This window comes from Podarcis gaigeae (genome assembly GCF_964106915.1).
Source record: "Podarcis gaigeae genome assembly, chromosome: 6".
Classification (NCBI taxonomy): Eukaryota; Metazoa; Chordata; class Lepidosauria; order Squamata; family Lacertidae; genus Podarcis; species Podarcis gaigeae.
In genome coordinates, this window is record NC_139682.1 from 7,212,568 (window position 1) to 7,230,475 (window position 17,908).

Genomic DNA, 17,908 nt, shown 5'->3' on the forward strand with positions numbered 1-17,908 from the left:
TTGCTGAATTAATAATTAGAAATTGAAATACCAAAAGGGGAGGTATGCGGAGGTCTGGGAAGTAAGTTGTAAGAAAATAAGGGAATGAAATTTTACTTGTTTTTAAATTGTTTTTAGTTTTGTACTTTTTTATATTTGATATGTTTTTTTTGTTTGTGTTTTGTTTTTTCTGTATAATTTTTGAAATGTTAATAAATATCTTTTTAAAAAAAGAAACTTTGCCACTTTTTTATTGCTGCTGTTGCTCTGAAGCTGGAAGTTTCGCTGCTCCCATTCCCTCCTTGCCCCATGGATCGGCCCCTCTGCTTTTATGGCAGCACTTGCCGTTTCTGAGCAGTAGGTGGCAGCAGGGGAAAGAAATTTCATTGTGGTCCAGTTGTGATGTTGGCAACTGTGCCGCCATTGGCTGTTTTGCACTCCCTCCTTCCCGCTGCACTCACACAAAAACAATTCCTAGACAGAAGTCCAGGAGAACAGGGAACCCCAGCAGCTGCCACGAAATGCTGCTTCTGGGGCAAAGAAAATGGGGGTCAGCAAGTTCCTCCAGGGCAAAAACATTTGTGGAAATGTCAAGAATAAACAAAGGAGTTTGGTAAGAGGTGTGGCATGAGATTTGCCTATCCCACTCACAGTGGAACTACTTTATTCCAAACTTAAAAATGGAAAGCGTAATGCAGGTATTCAACAAAAGAGGTTTAAAGACTGTCTAAAGGCAAATCTTTAAAAATGTAGTATAGATAAGGTAAAGGGACCCCTGACCATTAGGTCCAGTCATGACCGACTCTGGGGTTGTGGTGCTCATCTCGCTTTATTGGCCAAGGGAGCCAGCATACAGCTTCGGGTCATGTGGCCAGCATGACCAAGCCGCTTCTGGTGAACCAGAGCAGCGCACAGAAATGCCGTTTACCTTCCGGCAGGAGCAAAGACCGAGCAACGGGAGCTCACCCCATCGAGGGGATTCGAACTGCCAACCTTCTGGTCGGCAAGTCCTAGGCTCTGTGGTTTAACCCACAGCGCCACCCACGTCCCAAAATGTAGTATAAACACCAACAATCGGGAAACACTTGCCTGCGAGCGCACCAGTTGGAGAACAGCCTTTTCCAAAGGTGTCATGGGCTTTGAAGACACTCGAACTCAGGACGCAAGGGAGAAATGTGCTAAGAGGAAGGCACACTGGGCAAATCCACACTGTGATCAACTCCTGCCCAGAAACCAATGTCCACTGTGGAAGGATGTGTGGATCCAGAATTGGCCTCCACAGTCACTTATGGACTTATTGTTAAAACCGTGTTTATGGAAGACAATCTTACTTGGCTATGAGTGACCGCCAAAGAAGAAGAAGTATTGGTATGCATATATATTCGTAGAATGGTAGAGTTAGGGTTAGGGTTAGGGACACCAAGGGTCATCTAGTCCAATCCCTTGCAATGCAGGGATCTCAGCTAAAGCATCCATGACAGGTGGCCATCCAACCTCTGCTTAAAAAACTCCAAGGAAGGAGGGTCAACCACCTCCCAAGGGAGACCATTCCAGTGTGTGTGTGTGTGTGTGTGTGTGTGTGTGTGTGTGCATTCATCTATGCCCACTGACAGAGACACTATGCCTCTGGCCCTGAGATGGAAAGAAGATAAAAGTCCCAACCAGAGAAGAATGGCAGATTTATGCTGAAATGGCAGAAAACGACCGGAAGTATCAGCAACCGGGAAGACCAAAATTTCAATAAAGAATGGGGGAAATTTATAATTTATCTTAAAAAATAATTTAATTTAATTTATCTTTAAAAAAAATCATTGTAAACAGTTAAAACCACTTGTAGGATTGAAACCACTCCTAGGATTGAAATAACACGTGTTGTTTAATGGTGAATTTTGGATAGAATGGAGATGTAAAAGATTTGGATTATTATAAGCAATGCAGGAGGAAATGACTAGCAATAGGACCCACAAAGGGGAGGAGGAAAGTCCAGGAGATTCTGTGGAATCTTGTTCTTATGATGTATGTTGGATATTGGATTGTAAAACTTTAACTTTAAAAACCAAACAATATATATATTGTCAGGTTACAGACGCTTCAGGTTACAGACTCTGCTAACCCAGAAATATTACATCGGGTTAAGAACTTTACCTCAGAATGAGAACAGAAATTGTGCGGTGGCAACGGGAGGCCCCGTTAGCTAAGGTGTTGCTTCAGGTTAAGAACAGTTTCAGGTTAAGAACAGACCTCCAGAACGAATTAAGTTCTTAACCCGAGGTACCACTGTATGCACACACCCACACCCGCACACACAGTGGTCCCTCGGTTCTTAACGTGAAACTGTTCTTAACCTGAGGTACCACTTTAGCTAATGGGGCCTCCCGCTGCCACTGCATGATTTCTGTTCTCATCCTGAAGCAAAGTTCTTAACCCGAGGTACTATTTCTGGGTTAGCGGAGTCTGTAACCTGAAGCGTCTTTAACCTGTGCAAAGAGGATGCTGGACTAGATGGGCCAATGGTCTGATCCAGTAGACTCCTCTTACATTCTTATCTAAAGATGGGGAGGGAGAGATTGAGCTGTGGGTGCTGTTTTGGCCTGTCCTGCACCCCCTCAGGTGCAGTGAAAGATCATCAGTGTAGAAAAGAGTTTCAACTGCTATCCTGCTCAGCTTCTCTCTGAGAAACAGAAGGAAGGTCCACTTTCTGGTCATTGACCGTATTAAAGATATTTGATTTGAAGGAAGGTCCACCTCGCCATTTGCCTCTTGTGGTGCCGTCCATCCATTTCTGCCACTGCTTTGCCTTCAAGATTCCAAGCAGATCCAAGGAGCTTGAGATCTCCTCTCACTTGATCAGGGGACAATGGCCAGTTTTGGGGGAATATTCTGGGTAGCAGGAGAGGATATATTGATTCAATATTATCCTTCCTAACTCACGCTAGCGAGTTTATTCATACAGGATAGTACATTCCCCCCCCCCCCTTTACACAGCAGGAAGTGAGTTGCTAGACTAGTTTGAATCACTTTACTTCAGCAATCCAATCTGGCTTGCCCAGATTGGAGTATATTCCTGGTAACACCCCTTGATTCTCTCCTAAAAGAATAAAGACACAAGTGTCTTCTTCTTAAGTAACAAAAAGAAGTTTACTCACGATCAGAGCACAGTGTGGTCCCTGAAGGCAGGCTTTAGGCTTGAAGTTTGTTACGATACGATACAATAATCTTTATTGTCATTGTCCCATACAGAACAATGAAATTGGAAAAAACCAACAAGCCTGCTATCCCAGCTACCCCAACCTGGTTAGCCCCCTAAAAACTCTGATATCCCATTTTTAAATACAATATACTCCCATAGAGACTCCTTACACAGCGTTTAAAATCAAAATCGCATTTGGAAAGAAACTGTTTCTCACGCTGCTAGTCCTAGTCTTTATAATCCTGTACCTTCTTCCAGAGGGACGCAGGTGACGCTGTGGGTTAAACCACAGAGCCCAGGACTTGCCAATCAGAAGGTCGGCGGTTCGAATCCCCGTGATGGGGTTAGCTCCCGTTGCTCGGTCCCAGCTCCTGCCAACCTAGAAGTTCGAAAGCATGTCAAAGTGCAAGTAGATAAATAGGTACCACTCTGGCGGGAAGGTAAACGGCATTTCTGTGCGCTGCTCTGGTTCGCCAGAAGCGGCTTAGTCATGCTGGCCACATGACCCGGAAGCTGTACGCTGGCTCCCTCGGCCAATAAAGCGTGATGAGCACCACAACCCCAGAGTTGGCCACAACTGGACCTAATGGTCAGCGGCCCCTTTACCTTTACCTTCTTCCAGAAGGCAGAAGCTGAAAGAGATCATTTCTGGGGTTATCCTGCACTATCTCTGCTGCTTTCTTATGGCACCTGGAAGCATAGATTTGATCCAAGGTGGGAAGAGTGCACCCAATTATTCTCTCTGCAGTCTTTACAACCCTGGACAGCATTGGTTTTTTCCCTGACCGTGTTGCTCCCAAACCACTCACACAGACCATAAGTTAATATACAGTACAATGGTAAAATGCCATCAACAGGTCCTTTGAGAGATTGTTGTTGTTTAGTCGTGTCCGACTCTTCGTGACTCCATGGACCAGAGTACGCCAGGCACTCCTGTCTTCAGGCTTGAGGTTACAAATACATAAAAGTGGGTTTACCCCATATGGGGAAATATCCCGTGCAGTCCAGGAGAAGCAGGAAGGAGGAAAAGGAAAGATGGCTATGTGACTTGGCCTTTTACTAGGTCTGGAAGGGTTGCGCCCACCTACTGGCCACATGCAAAAGGAGGATGCTCCAGGCCAGGTGTAACAGGAAGTTCAACTGGCAAGAGTAGCATCCCCTGCTTGTGTCCACTCTAGTCAAACAGGAAATGTTGAACTTGACTGCTCCAGTGGATTACATCCCACAAGTTATCTGCAAACAGGGCAATCACATGAACTGGACTTGTCACGTTTGCCCTTGGAGTAAGCATGGGAGGAGATGGGCTTTGCCACCTCACCTCAAGGTCCTTAAGTCACTCATATGAGGTTTGTTTCTCCTCGTCTTGTCCAAGACGATATGTTGGGAGGTGTTCACCCCCATCTCCATTTCCATTTCCACGGTAAATTTGCTTAGAGGTCTGGATTTCTGGGGGCAGAGAGAATGCATTTGCTCCATAACCTTTCTGGATCTGACAACTCTTATAAAATCTATTAAACCCTTTAATGAAATCCCCGCTCTGTGGCAGCGCCTGTGAATGAGTGCGGAATCAAAAATTGAATTTAAATTAAAAGGTTGTTTTTGTTGTCCATGTGACTTTGCCAGGATGGAAATGAAAGGTCCTGCATGTACCAACGCTGGCCTGTTTGGTTTTTAATACAGGGAGAATATATACAATATATTCTTTAATGTTGTAGGTTGAGATATGCCTTCAAAAATGATGTCCTTTATTATGATGCTGAAGACTTCTGCACCCCTATGAATCTAGAATTACCTTACCTAATACTAGATATCAGTGAGAAAGTTTCTGGTTGAGGCTTCTCCTTGGTTTTCTGTTGGAAGCAGCCCAGAGTGGCTGGAGCAACCCAGTCCTTGAAATGTTTGGGCCATTTATCACATTTGTTCAGTAAGCTGAACAAGATGTGATAAATGTGTCCTTGGTGTTACGTTACACAGAGAGGCATGGCATCAGCATACCTACACAAGCAGGTTTAGAAGTCTTTTCAGAGAACAGAGCATCTTCTAGATCATAGTCGCAGTCTAGTGGCTCTGGTAGAGAAATAAAACTCTACATATGTGGGACCGCCTCTCTTTTTGCCATAAGAGCACAGGAAGAGCCTCTGGTCTTCTTTGGTGATCACTCATAGCTGAGTAAGATTGTCTTCCATGAATATGGTTTTAACGGTGTGTCCGTAGGTGACTGTGGAGGCCAATTCTGGATCCACACGCCCTTCCACAGTGGGGACATAGATTTCTGAGTGGTAGTTGATCACAGTGAGGATTTGTCAAACATGCCTTCCTCTTAGCACGTTTCTCCCTTTCATCCTGAGTTTGAGCATCTTCAAAGCCCATGACATCTTTAGTAGAGGCTATTCTCCAATTGGAGGGCTCGGAGGTCAGTGATTCCCGGTTGCTGGTGTCTATACTACATTTTTAAAGATTTGCCTTGAAAGAGTCTTTAAACCTCTTGTGTTGTCTACTGGCATTACGCTTTCCATTTTAAAGTTGGGAATAGAGTAGTTGCTTTGGAAGACAGTAATCAGGCATCCGCCCAACATGACCAGTCCAACGAAGTTGATGTTGAAGAACCATTGGTGATCTTTGCTTCTTCCAGTACACTAGCATTAGTTCGCCTGTCTTCCCAAGTGATATGTAAACTTTTTCAGAGACAATGGCCTATCTAGTCCAGCATCCTGTTCTTGCAGTGGCCAACCTGATGCCTGCGGGCAGGGGTGTAGCGTGGTGGAGCCAGAGGAGCCATGGCCCTGGGTGCCCAAATTTTGAGGGGGGATGAATGAGGCACCCCATGCAGGTGCCCCCAGCACAGCCCCTCTCCACCCACCAAGGGCTTTGTTGGCTGGCCAGGCTCTCCCCTAGGCAAGCAGGTAGGAGGTTCAGCACAGCCTAATTTTGCTCTGGTGAGAGTGGGGTCACTCTGGCGGCATCAGTGGCATGGGCCACCCACCCCGAGCACCAGCAACCAACGCTATGTCACTGCCTGTAGGAAACCAGCAACCAGAACTCAAGCACAAGAGCACTTTTCTCTCCTGTGGTTTCCAGGAACTGGCATTCAGAAGCACTGTTGCCTCAAACATTACATTTCAAAGCTATTAAGTATCCCCGCTTGCAGGTAAAGTGTTTGCCTTTACAGCAGAAAGGGGAATTTATTCTGTTCCTTTCAGGACACAATGCATTGCTCCGGCATCACCACTGCATTATCACAGAGAGACCCTCCTCTCAAATCCCTCTTTCTTCTCCCTCTCGCATTCTGAATCTGCCGCCTAATTAAAATGTTAATGGAATTAAACTGTTGCCTGCATTAAGCCACTGAGCACATTCAAGATCACTTTTGAGGGGCTTGCTGCAGATGGCAAAGTTTCTCTAATGAGCCTGCTAAACATCATGAAGTGGGGCGGGAGCAGTGGGCGGGGAAGGTCTCCTCTGCAAACCTTTGACATTTCAGAGGGTGGCTGAGGAAAGTTACCGCAGTGGAGGGTGGTCTCCCTTCCTTAGGCAAGAAGCTCAAGGAAGGCAGAAGTTTGGAGGGTCCCACAAGCCGCCACCCCTGACCGTCCGTCCCATCTCTGGGGCCATATGGCGTGCTGATAATCGGCTGAGCCGCTGCTGGAGGAGGCCTACTCCTTTAATTAGATCAGCTTAGGGAGAACTCAGCCTTCGATGCAAAGCACTGCTATGTCCCTGTTAATGACAGACCTGGGGAGCTTAACCACACTCCGCTGGGAGAAGACAGCGCCAGTGTCCCATTTGGAGGGAGAAGTTAGAGAGTGACTGAGAAAGTAATTAGATATAATGGATTGGCAGAGTAAGTTACAAGAATATGTGGAAATGGCGCAATTGACCAACAGCCTAAGGGGCAGTTCAAGACAAGAATTTGCACAAAAATGGGATAAATATAAGAGATATGTACAAAAATATACCAGTGGTTTTTCGTCTATGGCAACATTTGATTGACCTTGGATAAAGACATATATGAGAAATAAGAGCAACGGCACAAATTGCTGTAAGAATGTATTAGAGAATATATAAAGAATAGTTTAATAATGTGAGGTACATTCACTATTAGAATAAAATCATACAGGAAGTCCAAAGTCTTTATGATATTTGTTGTTAGTAATCTTTGCTAATAATTTTTGTTAATAATCACATAAAAGTAGCATAAATACAGCTGAAGCTTAAGGTTCATAATTATGTAAGAAAAGATAAGTATATGGGTTGTTTTTTTCAATTTTTTGTGTACATGATTGAAATTTCAATTTACTTTAAGAGATGTACTATATATGTGTAATGTATTGTAAAACTATTAATAAAGCTTGTTACATGTGGGGGTTTTTTGAAAAAAGAGAAAGTAATTAGAAGTGATAAGAGGGAGGCGGAAAAGTGCTTTCCAATTGCCTTTTTAAAAGATTCTTAATTTCCTCTTCCAGCCAAAGGTTCCTCAACTGGATCAAGTCACTACGGGCTGGAACAGTTTTGTGTTACTGGGGGAGGGAAGAGTGTCTCCCATTAACACAAAACTAGGTTCCAATCCATTGTGATGTGATCCAGTTGAGAAATATGTTGTGGACCTACTCTTTCATCCCCTCCAACCCATTTGTAATTTCTAATATTTTTAAATATATATATATATATTTGGTGACACTAAAACCATTCCTGCTTTAGAACAGCCTTCCGTAATCTTTACCCTGGCTTTTGACACCAGAGGCACAGAGTTTGAGGACCCAGTGTGGTTGTGACTGTGATTTTAAACTGTTTCAAAACATATTTTACATCGTTGTTACTTGCATGGGCAACTTTTAGCAAATGGTCAGGAATGCTGTTGTTATTTTGGTACACCCAAATTTCCATCATGCAATATGGTGCCTGTTATAGATTGCGGCAGGGATGGGAATAAACACGAAATTAATAGACGGTAGGATTTCAGTTATTCGGGATGTGAAGGGAGAAATACAAGCTGCAAAGGAATTATTGAGCCAGCCTATGCAAAATGACCTGGCCAAGTTAGGGCCATTAAGAAACAATACAGGGTCATTGAGGGCCACTGGCAATGCAAGACAACTGTTTTTCCCCTTCCCTGAGGTGTGAGCAGAGACTGGGGGTTTGGAAGGTTGCCAGGGGAAGTGGGTGTGAAGTGACAGGAAAAGAGAGTTTTTAGCAGGGTGTTCTTGGAAGAAAGAAGGGAGAAGAAAGACTAGGATCCATCTTGGGCAGGCTGGCTGAAGGCTGGCTGGGAGAGATGCCTTGGACTTCAGGGCTGCACTGCTGTGAGGGACAAGCCCAACTTGAAATGGCCACGCTGTAAAATCCTCCATGCAGACTGAAGGTGTAAATAGGTGAATCAACAATATTTCTTAAAGCTACAGCAGTCTCCGCCGTGTCTCAATTCCCCAAAGGCACACAGACCCTGGGTGAGTGCCTGGAACCCCATGGACTCTTGCTGTTGCTCGGCAGAGAGTGAGGTTGGCACACAACTTTTGCAACAGTGCCCTTCAGAGGCTTTGAACAACAACTCTCATCATCACTGACCTTTGGTCATACTGCATGGGACTCATGAGAGCTGCACTCCAGCAACATCTGAACAGCACCAAGTTCCCTGTTTCTAGTCTACACCAATTGGCAAGCAGTCCACCAGGGTTTCAGAAATTATTCTTTCCCAGTCCTGCCTGGAGTTCCCAAGGATTAAATCTGGGACCTTTCGTGTCCAGAGTCAGGGCCGGATTTAGGTTCGATGAGGCCCTAAGCTACTGAAAGTAATGGGGCCCTTTATATGTCCAGTTGCCCTTTGTCCACAACAAATTGTCACTGGTTTTTGTGTTGAATATATGCTATGTGGTAATTTATGGACCTAATAGGTATCTCAAGCTATTTGCACGTGTAGCCATGTCCATGCAGAATGTAGGCACCCTATAGATAGAAATGAGCAAACTAGTGATATTTTAGGGAGCAGGCTAGCAAGTGGGGCCCATTACTTACATCATAGGAGCCTACAGAAACAAAACACTGTTGCTGTATGTAGGTTTTCTTCATTTAATTTTTTGGGGGGCCCCCAGGAGAGTGGAGCCTTAAGCTATAGCTTGTTTAGCTTATACGTAAATCCAGCACCGTACAGATTGTGTGCTGTACTGCTGAGCTACGGCCCTTTCCCTAAGTTCAACACCTCCATCAAAACTTAGCTTTCAGATTCTCTGTTTCCCTTTGCCAGATAACCGTATGGCAACTCACGTTGATAACGAAACAAATATCAGAGGCTGATTTCTGAAGACTTACCAAAAACTTTTGCTCGGATCTAACAGAAGTGTTTTGCTGAATATAGTTGAGGGAGCGCAGTCTCTATTTCCGAATTGGGGGGGGGGATGAAAATCCGGGCCCAGGAATCTCAGTTTACCAGGCAGATCAAGTGCATTTGCATTTATTGGCTGGCTGGCTGGCTGGCATTGCAAAATTGCATGCAACTTCCGTGATTCGGTTTTGGCACGACAATACAGCGCAGGCATCCTTAACCCCATGGGTAGTTGGCAGCCATTTACATTTCCCTCGCTAATCTGTTGCGGAACGTCTGTCCTTTTGAAGGCCCCGCATCAGCCTCCCACAGTGAGCTGAAATCACTCGGTGAGCTTTATAAATTTGCCATGTAGCATCCTTTGGCTCCCTTTGCAGAAGGTGCCATCTGCTTCGCAGCACCCAGCAGCACTGAGCAAGATTCAGGAAGCGGATTCTGTGTGCTCTAAAGAGGATAGAGATCGGAGAAAGGAAATCTTTGATCTGTGGTGTCAGTGGGTAGGACACTGGCAGCCTCACCTCGTGGACCACCTAAAATGTCTGCCACTGGCACTCCTGGCTGGACCTGTGTGAGGCAGCTAGTATCCTATCTTCTGATCTACCTAACTGCTACTATTAGGTTGTGTGCACACCAACCCGTTCAGAGCACAAACATAGTTTTCCCTCAGTCCAGAATTGTTCAATCTGACTTTAACAGATTGGAGAACTGGTCCCAAACCAACAAAATGAATTTCAGTCGGGAAGAATGCAAGGTTCAACACTGAGGCAGGAAGAACCAGCTGCACAAATATAAGATGGAGGAAAACTTGGATTGTCAGTAGCACATGTGAAACAGATCTCTGGGTCTTAGTAGACAACAAGCTGAACCTGAGTCAACATTGTGATGCAGCGGCAAAAAGAACCTGATGGTATTCTAGGCTGCATCAACAGAAGTATAGTGTGGAGATCAAAGGAAGTAATAGTACCACTCTATTCTGCCTTGGTCAGACCACACCTGGAAGACTGTGTCCAGTTCTGGGTGCCCCAGCTTAAGAAGGATATTGACACACTGGAATGTGTACAGAGAAGGGAGAACAAGATGTTAAAGGGTCAGGAAACCAAGCCTTATGAGGAACAGTTGAGGGACTTGGGTATGTGTAGCCTGAATAAAAGGACACTGAGAGGGGATATGATAGCCATCTTCAAATAACAGAAGGGCTCTCACATGGAAGATGAAGCATGCTTGTTATGTTTGTTTTCTCTTGCTCCAGAGGTTAGGGCCCGAACCGATGGATTCAAGTTACAAGAAAGGAGCTTCTGACTAAACATCAGGAAGAACTTTCTGACAGTGAGAGCTATTTGACAGTGGAAGGGACTCCCTCAAAAGGTGGTAGACTTTCCTTCCTCAGAGGTTTTTAAGCAGTGGTTGGGTGGCCATCTATCATGGATGCTTGAGTGGAGATTCCTGCATTGAAGGGATTCCTTCCCTTCAATCCTCAGGATTCCTTCCAACTCTACAATTCTATGATTATTGTTAGAATTCCTGCTCCATGATTGCAGTCATGGGATTGTTGTCTTTCACATGACGGTGTATGTTTTGACTCCACAGAGTGGGAAGTGACAGAGACAGGATGTTTGTGTTACTGTGTTCCGTGAAGTGGGACTATTGTCCTTTGTTCTTTTTCTCTTTGCTGCCTGATGCTAGAGAGTGTTCCATGTGTGTTTATATGTGTCAGGGAACTGCCATCGGAGCCAGGAGTGGAGGTAAGGCTCCCCAGCTATGCCGGAGAAGGACCCAGCAGGGAGAGAGGGAATTCATCTACTGGGGAAGGAAATCAGCGTGACACCAGGAAGAAAGGGAAGCAGGGGAGGGCTTCGTAGAGATGGCTCCAGGACTCTTCTACAGAGACCAGCGGGGAGAGCACAGGTCCTCTGCTGGCCACGCCCACCCTGCGCAGAAGTCTTCTGCTCAGGGAGGCTAGGCAGAGACTTGGCGTCAAAGAACTTTTATGCTGGAAGAAGTTCAGGAAACGCCCACTGACGGATTCTGCCAGTGACTGACACAGCCGCGGAGTAAGGGCTGTGAAGCTAGGGAAAGGTTTAACCAGGCAACTTTGCCAAGAGTAGCGGCAACTTACGCACGAGCAACCCCAATTCCCATTACAATATGTATGTTATATGTAGATAAAGTAGATTAGCCAAAATGCTGAGTTGCTGAGGTCTGTCACGCGAGATGCACAGACTCTGCAGATCCCTAAGTGTGCCGATGTCTGTTGGCATCGATCGCTGTGATGTTTGGGCTGAAGAAAGCTTTTGAAGCTCCCGAACGATCGACCAGGAGGGAGGGAACATGCCAGTTGGGCATGTGTCTCTACCAGGGTCCTACTCAAGCGTAGGCTGAGCTCCTGACTCTAAGTAATCTCAATTGATTCTAAAATGCTTTGCGTATGCAGGATGAGAAGAAGCCAGCTGATAGATAAACTATGCTGGGGACCACAGGCGGCAGAGAGCTATTGCTGTGCTGCCTTCTGGTGGGCTTCCTGTAGTCTTCTGGCTGGCCCTTGCGACAACGCTGGGCCTTTGCTCTGATGCAGAAGGGCTCATCTTCTGTTCTTATCTGCACTATCTCACACTCCTTGATGTGAGAAATTAATTATGTGATGAACTATATTCTAGGAAATAAAAAAACAAAACAAAACTGTCCAGTAGCACTTTATAGGCCAACTAAGTTTGTTCTGGTATAAGCTTTCATATGCATGCACACTTCTTCAGATACCTTGGTAGTCTGTAGGTTGGAAAGGTTAGAGAGTTGTTTTTTCTGGTTTTTCAGTGACTCCAGTTGAGAGTGGTAAGTGGTTTGTCTTTCCTTGTGGAACTCTTGACAAGCTGGGTGATTCCTTGTAGAGTTGTCCAGTACAGAGAGTTCCTCCTTTATTTGCTTCTGTTTACAGAACACTGATCAGATGTTTGAGTAGCTTCTTGGAGAAAGTGTGGCATTGTTTCCTTGCATATTCAGTGGGGCAAGTGGATTGTAGAGGGTTCTTAATTCTAAGATCCTTAGGTATAATGTCCAGGTTCTTGCATTCAGTCAGAAAGGAGATGTTTGTACCTGTGCAAGTTACTTGGTGAGGTTGATGGACTTCCATTTCATGTGGCTCAATGTGGTTCCTTCCATGTTTCTAGATTCAGGTAGGTAGCCGTGTTGGTCTGACGTAGTTGAAAAAAAATGATAAAAAATTGTCCAGTAGCACCAACTAAGTTTGTTCTGGGTACAGTGGTACCTCTGATTGTGAATGGGATCCGTTCCGGAGGCCTGTTCACAACATGAAAAGCCCACAACCTTATCTGCGCAGCTGTGCGGCACTATTTGGTGCTTGTGAGCATGCGCAAAGTGCGATTTAGCACTACTGCACATGCATGAGCAGTGAAACCCGGAAGTAAACCTTTCTGGTACTTCCGGGTCTCTGTGGGACACAACCTGAAAAAACGTAACATGAAGCAAATGTAACACGAGGTACGACTGTATAAGCTTTCGTGTGCACGCACACTTCTTCAGATTTTCTAGGAAGTAACACAAGGAAATTGTCTACACTGAGTCAGACTATTGGTCCATTTAGCTTAGCATTGTTTGTGCAGCTTGGCTTTGCCTGCAAAAAGTTCCAGATTCAATTCCCGGCATCTCCAGGTAGGACTGGGAAAATCTGAAACCCTGGAGCTCTTCCCCCATGGAGATCAGAAGTGGAGCTAGAGCACACAAGGATGCATCCTCCCCTCTCTCCTTTAAGCCCACATGCATTCAGCCAAACACCTGCATAGGTGCCTAGTTTCATGGGAGACAAGAAGAGAAAATAGCAGAGATGCTCCCATTCCGATCTACAGTTTAATTGTGTTCACACTGAAGCATGAGCCAAGAGAAGGCTCAAACAAGTTGCACCAGTGCACTGCGGCTGTAGAGCGCAGATCATTTCAGGCGGCTTAAGTGAGTGAGTCAAGGCACATTTGACAGCAAAAGGAGGGATGCAGAGGTACAAGAGGCACTAGCCAATCTGAGCTAGGCGTCACAACCCCTTTCATGAAACCTGCTGTCTGCAGTACTATGGGTGTCCTTTAGTCCTTGTATTACAAGAACAGGTAAATAATATGCCCCTATCTGTTCTCCCTAATATAATTACTAAGCATATATTGAAGAAGAGGAAGATGATTTGGAGACAATAGTCTCCACACACACACACACACACACACACACACAAAGATTCTCATCTTTCAAAAGGCGCCAGATGCAACACTGGCTCGGTTGATTGCTGCGTCCGTCTGTAATGGAAGTATCAAAAGTCATCACGGCATCTCTCTTCAAATTGAAAGTTTGCCCTTCAGACAGTGGTGTCATCCTAAGGAGAAAGTGGTCATTTAGGAAAGGAATTAAAAAGAAGAAGGGGAAAACACCCTTGTTAGCATTCTTTCCGAGTCACCAGCCCGCAGTTGCTTATTCCACTCATGCAGTCATGTAATTTAAAGGCCGATCAGGATATATTTGTGCATTTAAAAGAAAGCTTTCCAGAGGGAGATCGCAGGGGAAGAAACTGAGGAAAGAGGGGTTATAAGAGAGAGAATTAGCGTAATGTACAACATGAAATGTTGGAATGGGAGGGAGGGTAGAATCTGCTGACTTGTCTAGCTTTCCTGTTCAAAATGTTTTTTCTCCTCTTTTCTTTTGAAGATAGACGGAGAGAGAGAGAGAGAAGGAAGGAAAGTTTTTAATCAACCTAATTTGAGCATCCCTAATGTAATTAGAGAAATACTTCACTGCTTATACTCCCTGCACACACAAGTTAAAAGCCAGACTGTGGCAGGGTGCATTTCTAATCCATTTACTGGCTCTGCACTCCACTCTCCGCCTCCTCTCCTAATATTCCCTGGCCCCAAAAGAGCTTCTGCCTTCATTTTGCTTAGGCGTCTGTTCAAACAGGGCATTGTAAAGAGTAAATAAATTATCCCCTGCCCTCGTGCCCTCTTTCTATAGCAGACAGCCCTGTTCCAAACAGCTGCCTGCCTTGTGCGTTCAGATACTGGGCGGAAGATAAGAGAGGCAGATCATCCCGGCTGCAAGCCCACACACTTCCGGGTCAGCACGACTCTTTGTGTGCGTCTCCTCCCCCAACACACACAGACTGCTAGTGACTGTCCCAAAGTGGATCAAGAATCAGAGCTGCGTCACAGCCAGGCAAATCTGCCCATTTCAGTTTCTCTGCTCTTCGGTTCAAAGCAATGTTCTGGTGAAAATTCATCAGTATTGTTATGCAAATTTCTCCTGATATACATTTCCCCCCCCCATGCATTTCTTGCCCAATATACACACTTTTGCAATGCTTGTTTCCTCTGATAGAATGCATTTTTGTACTTTGCTTTCCCTAACATATGCATTTCAAAACACATTATTAGGATGGAGACTTGCGTCGCAAAATTCGGACTGGGGCAAATTTTGAAGGATGGCTACTACTACTACTACTACTACTAATAATAATAATAATAATAATAATAATAATTTATTATTTATACCCCACCCATCTGGCTGGGCCTCCCCAGCCACTCTGGGCGGCTTCCATAAAAACCAAAAATACAGTAAAATATCACACGTTAAAAACTTCCCTGAACAGGGCTGCCTTAAGATGTCTTCTGAATGTCAGGTAGTTGTTTATCGCTTTGACATCTGCTGGAAGGGCGTTCCACAGGGCGGGCACCACTACCGAGAAGGCCCTCTGCCTGGTTCCCTGTAGCTTTGCTTCTCGCAGTGAGGGAACCGCCAGAAGGCCCTCAGCACTGGACCTCAGTGTCCTGGCAGAATGATGGGGGTGGAGACGCTCCTTCAGGTATACTGGACCGAGGCCGTTTAGGGTTTTAAAGGTCAGCACCAACACTTTGAATTGTGCTCGGAAACGTACTGGGAGCCAATGTAGGTCTTTCAAGACCGGTGTTATATGGTCTCGGCGGCCGCTCCCAGTCACCAGTCTAGCTGCCGCATTCTGGATTAGTTGTAGTTTCCGAGTCACCTTCAAAGGTAGCCCCACGTAGAGTGCATTGCAGTAGTCCAAGCGGGAGATAACCAGAGCATGCACCACTCTGGCGAGACAGTCCGCAGGCAGATAGGGTCTCAGCCTACGTACCAGATGGAGCTGGTACACAGCTGCCCTGGGCACAGATACTTCAGCTGCATTTTGCTTTGTCTTGGGAAGTGTGGGTTAAATTATTCATTGCATTCAGATTCCACCTTTTTTCCATTGAGCTCAAGGTAGTGAGCATGGTTCACCATCTCCTCATTCAATCCTCAAAACAGCCCTGTGAGATAGAAGAGGCAGCGACTGGCCCTAGGTCGCCCTGTTAGCTTCAAGGCCATGTAGGAATCTGAACCCATCTGCTTCTTGGGTACCAATCGTGGTGTAGTTATTACATTAGAGTTAGTGATTTGATTCAGGATGAGGGGAAGGAGATTCATTTAGAATTGATAGGCAAATCTATCTAAACTTATGTGCCGTGGTTAGACGGTCACACGAGGACCTGGGAAACCAGGGCTCAAATCACCCCTGCATCCAAGCATTGGTCAAGGGACTCAACAGCCTCTTCCGATTCAGATATTATAGAGAAATAGAGCTCGGTGTCATCGTCATACTGATGGCACCTTGCCCCATAACTCCTAATGACCACTCCCAGCCAGTTCATATAGATATTAAATAGCATTGAAGATAAAATAGTGCCATATGGCACGCCATAAAATAGCCCCAAGGGGCCAGAAAGCACTGTCCCAATGCTACTCTCTGGACTCAGTCCTGAAGGTAGGATTAGAGCTACACATTCCCTGCCATTTCCATTCACCATAGCTAGTCCAAGAGTGGTGTTAAAAGCTAATGAGAAATTAAGAACCAGGAGCAAGGCTGCACTCGTGTCCTGCAACATCCACACATTGTGCTCCACCATTTTCCACTGTCCTCCAGCAAATTAGCCTTGAAATACCTCTCCTGGTATGTCCCACAGAGAAACTTACCGTCTTCAAATAAAAACATCTTGAAGGTCCCAGGCCACAGAGAGGTTAGGCTGGCCTCAACTAGAGCCAGGGCTTTTTCGGCTGTGGCTCCGATCTGGTGGAACACTCTTGTCACAAGAGACTAGGCCCCTGCGGGACTTGACATCTTTCCGCAGGGCCTGCAAGACAGAGCTGTTCCACCAGGCCTTTGGCCAGGGCACAGCCTGACTCCCTCCCTCGGCAATCTTCGCGGAGCTCTGGCCCAATGGTTGCCAGTGGCTTGATTTGAATTAATTTTATAATGAATGATTTTAGAGTCTTGTTGGTGTTGTACCATTCCTCCTCTGCCCAGTCCCTGACAGAATGATCCTGCGCCATTGATTTGGTGTGTTTATGTATTTCATTTAGCACTGTAAAGAACTCCATCTCAAATAATGATTTTACGCACACAGAGGTGCATGTGTGAGAGAGAGCGTGTGGAACGCATGTGCTCTGCGATTAAGCAATGGTCCCTTTTCTAAACCTATTGATTATTATTTATAGAATTTATAGCCTTCCCTGCATCATGAATTGCCTCATGGTGAGTAGCGACAAGGTAGAATATAATCAAGCAAAATAATACCTAGCAAAACAAGCCGCAATGACTATGTTTTAGTGTTGGAGGCAATACGCCTTTGAATAACAGTTGCTGGAAATCACAAATGGGGAAAGAGTTGCTGTTGCTGGCTTGATCATAGCTGTCAACTTTTCTCTTTTCTTGTGAGGAATCCTATTCGGAATAAGGGAATTTCCCTTAAAAAAAGGGAAACGTTGACAGCTATGGGCTTGATCCACCAGGGTTCTTTTTATGCTATGCAAGCAAAGCTTAACTGTTTATTTTCTCAACTGCAAATGGGAAAGCATGTAACAGAAGTTGTTTGTGTGAACTGGTCAGGGCTGGGTCCCTCAAATATTCTATGGGGGGGGCGAGGGGACATCAGCCTCTAGAAGTTGGCTCCTATGGGACTGGTTATGAGATGTGCTGCTGGCCGCACTCCATCCTTGTCAAGGTTTCTAGCAAGTCTCTTGCAATTCTGATTCTCAAAAGGGTATCTCAAGGCTAATCAGTCCTGTATACCTGAAGGAGCGTCTCCACCCCCATCGTTCAGCCCGGACACTGAGATCCAGCGCCAAGGGCCTTCTGGCAGTTCCCTCATTGCGAGAAGTGAGGTTACAGGGAACCATACAGAGGGCCTTCTCAGTAGTGGCACCAGCCCTGTGGAACAGCCTCCCTTCAGATGTGAAGGAAATAAACAGCTATCCTATCTTTAAAAGACATCTGAAGGCAGCCCTGTTCAGGGAAGTTTTTAATATTTAACGCTGTACTGTTTTTAACACTTGATTGGGAGCCGCCCAGAGTGGCTGGGGAAACTCAGCCAGATGGACGGGGT